This window comes from Calypte anna, chromosome 3 (genome assembly GCF_003957555.1).
Source record: "Calypte anna isolate BGI_N300 chromosome 3, bCalAnn1_v1.p, whole genome shotgun sequence".
NCBI classification, from domain to species: Eukaryota; Metazoa; Chordata; class Aves; order Apodiformes; family Trochilidae; genus Calypte; species Calypte anna.
The window spans coordinates 94,660,591-94,666,590 of record NC_044246.1 but is presented as its reverse complement, the minus strand read 5'-3'; the positions used below and the strand labels follow the sequence as shown (position 1 = coordinate 94,666,590).

The following is a 6,000-nucleotide window of genomic DNA, read 5'->3' as shown; positions in this document are numbered from 1 at the left end:
TTGTTTGCAGAAGAGCAGACTGAGAGGAGACCTTATTGCTCTCTACAATTACCCGAAAGAAGGTTGTAGGGAGGTGAGTGTCGGCCTCTACTCTCAAGTAAATAATGACAAGACTAATGGAAATAGCCTGAAGTTGCGTCAGGGGAGGTTTAGACTAGATATGAGAAAGAATTTCTTTACTGAGAGTAGTCAGGCACAGGAATGGGCTGCCCAGAGAGGTGGTAGAGTCACCATCCCTGGAAGTATTTAAAAACTGTGTGGTTGAGGCACTTGAGGACATGCTTTAGTGGGCATGGTGATTTATATATTTATATGATATGGAGAGATGACCTTAAAGGGTTTTTTCAACCACAAGAAGTCTGTGATTCTGTGATGATGGAGCAAGTCATGAGGTGTGATTAGGTCTGCCATATACCCAGGCTTTTGCAGACAAGTTTCCAGTTTCCAGAGAGAAAAGGAGGTATACGATTATTTCTTCACACTTGTCACAAAGCCTTGTCAGAGTTCCTACCCTTCCTTCTCTTCCTCCTTCCCACAGGGGCTTATGTCAGATGACAAATCCCTTTCGGGTTGCACTCCACCAGGATGGGACAGGGTGACTGAGCTCACACTCCCCACCTCTGCAGAGCAAGTGCTGTTTCTCCATCACACCTGGATGTTTCAGAGCCATCACAGCAGTGCTTCAGAGCTTCTGGATAGAAATCTAGGATCCCTACAGGCTCCAAAACTCCAGTTTAGTTGTCAGCAATGAGGGACCATCAGTGTCTCACAGAATTGAGTGCTTTGCCTGTATTTTTATTTCTGTCTGCATATGTCACTATGCATATTAATTCCTTCTGCTTTATCTACAAGACACAGAGAAATATCTTTCAGGTTGATTAATGGCAGTATGGGAATAGTGAGTAGGAACTGGAATTTCTCTAAATCCGTGTTAATAGACTTTTTGTATAGTTGCTATGCCTTCACATATTGCAGTTGTGTTCTCAAATCAAGAGGGCTCTTAAGAAGGCACGGGAGAGGCTCATTTTACAGCCTGAGGCACCCAGGGGATCTCATGTCTCTCCTAATAAGATTCTGAAGTTTACATCTCCTCACTAGTGTTCTAAGTTATTAATTATTTTAAAACTTCAGTAATTTCTAAATAAAAGTTTAAACTGTTTTCTGACATTAAACTGTTTCCCATGTGCTCAGTGTCACTGGGAAAAAAACCCCACTCAACATTTTTTTTTTAAATTTTTTTTAATTTTTTTTTTTAATTTTTTTTTTTTTCGGAATGATGTCTATCTTTCATTAAATATGGTAAAAAATGTGTATGTAGTAGGTCTTTTATTCTGCCTTTATATCACACCCATATTGACTATTATGCTGACCTCACTTTTGGGAGAATCACTTGGTTAGTTCTAAATATAGCATTGCATCTGCCCTTAAATGGAAGTGAAGGGGTGGTAGCCTTTAGAGAGAGGAATTATTTTTGTTTTCCTCAGCCAGAGTTCACTAAGCTGGGAAAGCCTGGTCTTCCTCTCTACTTCACAATTTTTCTGTATCCCTCGGTAAGTCCATTTTTCATCAAGGCTTTTCTTGTTCAGAACAAATGCAAGTAAGTGTGGGAGGGTGTTGGGTGCTTTTCTGTGAGAAAATAAATTAACTTCCTTGGGGAAATCAAGAAATAAGCAGGACACAAGTTGATTGATTAAAAAATAACAAATAACAACCCAGCAAAAAAATAAGGTAGCATTGATTTATTCTGTGCATAGTCTTATTCTGTGCATTCATCTTAGTTCTATTGTGTGTTACATTTCCTCTGTTGCTTTCTGCACATAAAGAACTACATTATGCCAATCCACAGTTGTATTGGTATAAGTGCTTTTCCAATTGTACATACGTTGGCAATGCCACTTTCTTTTGCACTTATACTGTATAAAGAGACAAAACAATTTATCTGAAGTATTTGCATAAATAATTAAGCATAAACTCCTTTAGTAACTGACAAAACTAGATGGCATGCTGTAGAGCAGGATAGAGCTAGGACAAAAAAAATATCTACTTCTGTTTTTCATCTACCATACTTGAAAGTACATTTCCTCAGAAGATGTATTTCTGGCTTTTGTATTGCTCTAAGCTATGTGGTGTTTTCTGTGCCACATGAAAATTCCAGCTAAATAGCATTGATAGAGTCTTGGGAAATCACGCTCATGCTCTTGAAACTATGCCTGTATGTGGGTAATACCTTAATACCTGTGAGCCAATGAAAATGTGTTAATGAAGGGTAATGAATGTTGGGATGATGGGAAGTGACTGACTTTCAGAATGTCTCACATTCCTTGCTGTCCAGCTGAAGGGATGTAATACACTCACCAAGTGAAGGGAAATCTTAACACATTATTGTAACATGTTCTGACTGTCCATTTCCAGCATTAGGATGTCAAGGTTTCAAGTCAATGTGGCCAAAGATCATGAATTCATAAGAAAGTGTCCACAGAAGTACTCTCTCTGGACTTTGCACAGTTCAACTTATAGTATGAATGTGACAAGAGAAGTCAAACTGGAAGCTTTCATTCCTTCCATCATAACAGTCAAAGAAAAGACCAAATCACATTTTTTAGACTCAACGCAGGAACTGGTGGTCTCCTTTGCAACAATGACCTCAGATGAGGGAAGGGTACCCCTGGCTTTGCCTCATACCTGTTTGCTTCAGAGCGTAGCTGGTGGTCAACTCCATGGTCCATGACTGTGACCATGACATACTCCATATTGCATCCTCACTATTTGTTATGCCTAGAGTGTCAAGGAAACCATTTAGGGACTATTACAAAGTCAAGGTGTGCATTAGCCAAATGATTGCATTAAAAGGCGTAATCTACCCGTGTATCTTCATACACAGAATAGTCTGATGTAGTGAAATGTTAGAAGTCTACTATTTCAAAAAATATGAAATTTTAGTAAAGCACAGATCTTTCTGGGATAGTCAGGACCTTCACCTACTGGAAAGTGTTGCTTTGCTGGACATTCAGATGAGCAGAAGTTTATGAAAGAACTCAATTTTTATGTATAATGAGAATCATACATGTTCTTGTGGGAATGATTTGAACCAGACTGAACCTGCTGCCCACATAATTTATTTTTGAAACTGGTTTGTGAAACTAGGATAATGCTATTTCCATACAAAAGACCAGCTATGATTGTGGCTAAAGATGTCAGGAAAGGAAACTCAAAACTTGCAGAGTATTATCTGGAATTCCATGTAGGGAATGGGAATTCCATATACTTTTAAATTTCAGAAGCATTTTTATTCTGTTGTCAAAAAAGTTAAAACTGAATACTTTTTATTCAAAAGGAAAAAACTCTTCAGTGGAAAAGACAGAAGCATCTGAGAATGACAATCAACTGTATGGGTTTTTTTACACAGAACATAATTATCTGTGTAGGATCTAAATACCCACATGCACACAGAAGTAAATGACTGAAGAGACATGATAGCATTTTCAAATCTTATTACCAAGATGGGGAAGATATTACCAGAACCTCTGCATCCCATTCTGGTTTAGAGTGCAATGTCTATGAACTCCATTGTGATTCATGTTGATTTTACAAGATTTGTAGGAAAACAAGTTTCCTGGGGGAAAGAATTCTTATTCTTTTTCCTACTGCAGTTTCCATAGGATTGACATAATAATGTGGAAAAGAAAGTTTTTTTAGGTAATATGGTAACTTTTTAAACTGGTCAGTTTAAAGCAATTGATCACAGAATTATCAGAGTTGGAAGGGACCTCTATAGATCATCTTAGTTCAACTCTCCCACTAAAGCAGGCACAGGACTGCATCCAGGTGGGTTTTGAATATCTCCAGAGAAGGGGACTCCACAACCTCCCTGGGCAACCTGTTCCAGTGCCTTGTCAATCTCATAGCAAAAAAGTTTTTTCTTATGTTTAAATGGAATTTCCTATGTTCCAATTTGTTCCCATATGACTAGAAGGTGGTTGGGATGTTTCCTCCATCCTCTCTCCTCCACTTATCTTCCATTTTGGTATATAGGTGCTATGGAATAAAATACATTATGTTATCAGGTAAATACCATTGGCTTTTGTTTACTATGGAAATATAAATTGGCAAAGCTGGATTTCTCAACAGCACTTAACATTGAACAGTGTGGAGAACAGCAACAATGTCTACGTCATGGGAGAAAAAAAGGACAAACTGTCAAGCCAATACAAATGATATTTAAGAACTATGAGATACAGAGGAGATCTAGAATAAGGATACACATGTAGGAGCAGTATGTACTGATCTTTCAGCCAGAATGAGGAGGATAGGCTATGTGAGGGCAGGCAAGAACCTGTCAATCGTTTTTGGCACTTCTGCAGAAGGCCAAGGGCAGAGATGAGCGAAGAAAGTGTATGTTGCATGGTACAGCATTGACAGGTCAGCCAAGAAAGTACATGCTGTATAGTGCACTGCTCATGACAGGAGGCTCCTGAGTCCAGGAATGCAAGCTGCCTATCTTTGGTGACAACAGCTATGTTCTCTTTCCCATGGTATTTGTCAAGCCCATCCATCAGTTTATTTGGTTGTGTGCCTGCTCTCCGAGGCTATGCAAATGATGATGCTAGAATTTACTGCCTGTCCTTTAAATCTTAAATTAACTCACTTATCAAACTAACAATGTCTATATCAGACTCTTTGCTTCCCTGCTCAAGAATGTGGCCACTTGTCATGTGGTCCTAGATTATTGCTTTCTATTCAGATCAGTATTACTACAGCATGAAACCATGCATAGGACATCTGTCTTTTACTCAAGACCAAGTATAAATTGTTACATACATGCTACTAAGAAAGTAAAAATGTGTATTTGCATAAACTGTTTTGAACAGTCTAATTAATTTGTGGTTTATATCATTAGTATTATTATTAATAATAATTACATTAATAACAATATCATTAATAATAATTATATATAGAATTAATAGTATTAATTAATAATGTTAATAAAACCATTATTATAATTGAGGATATTTTGGCTTACTTGATGCTTTTGTTTGAATTTAATCACGTTCTGAGTGGTTCACACAGAATACAGTGCAGTTTACGTCCTCTTGATGTCCCCAGCATTTACAATCATTGACATAAACAGGAGTAATAATAACAATAATAATAATAAAGACTAGAGAAAACATAGGAGTACAATTGTGCTCTATTTCACTAAAGAAGTAAAGGTCTGATGAGAGACTAAGTGTTTTAGGTCCTATACTTCTAGGTCTTTTTTTTTCTTTTTTAATCCAGGGAAGTTAATATTTGCATGGGTGAAGTTCAAAGGTTGTTTCCGATTCACAGGACATGTATTTCAGCAACTTCACTGTACCTCTTGCAGTCACATAGGAGTAGAACTTGGTAAATAACACTTGAGATTTGCTTCTGAATTTGTTACAGTTATCAGAAAATTATTTTTATGTTTCTCTTGGCCTATTTATAATTTTTTTGTTGAATTTTCAGTTTCCCATTGGAAAAGTTTTTTTTTTCCCCCAATGCCTTTGCCAGACCACTGTCCACATCTTGCTGTAGGGACAGTTCCACCAATTGACATGCCAGAATAATTAGGTTTCCAGCCATTGCAAGTCATAAAATCTTGAGTCACCTAAAGCTGTAGCTCAGTGAAGCTAAGCTGCCATCTGCACATCATGTTACCTAACTCAGTAGTACATTGACTAAACATTAGTTTATATTTTGAACATCTCACATATATGTGTATCAGTGGAAACCTGGGAAAATAGTCAATACATGGTTCCTAGGAAAACAATAGAAAATTCTCTTATTGTGAACTCAAGATATCCTGCATGCTCTGTAGACTCTGCTGAAGCTGATTTTACAGTGGGGCTCTGATTTTGCTCTTCAGATACTTGCCTTTGCAACACTATTGAGTATTAGATACATGCTCTGCATGCATAATTGTAATTAACCGATGATTATTATTAGATTAGGAATTGTTGCCAGGCTGCTCCCCACTGT

General features: G+C 37.5%; 1 protein-coding gene across 1 annotated transcript in view; it reads left to right on the top strand.

Annotated features, from left to right (window-relative positions):
- Positions 1-1,468: 1,468 nt before the first annotated feature.
- Positions 1,469-6,000, top strand: part of MYOM2 (myomesin 2) — a 74,724-nt gene continuing 70,192 nt past the window's right edge. Inside the window, exon 1 of the mRNA XM_008506198.2 lies at positions 1,469-1,550. The gene's annotated coding sequence lies outside the window, so the exon portion shown is untranslated. The remainder of the gene's footprint in view (positions 1,551-6,000) is intronic.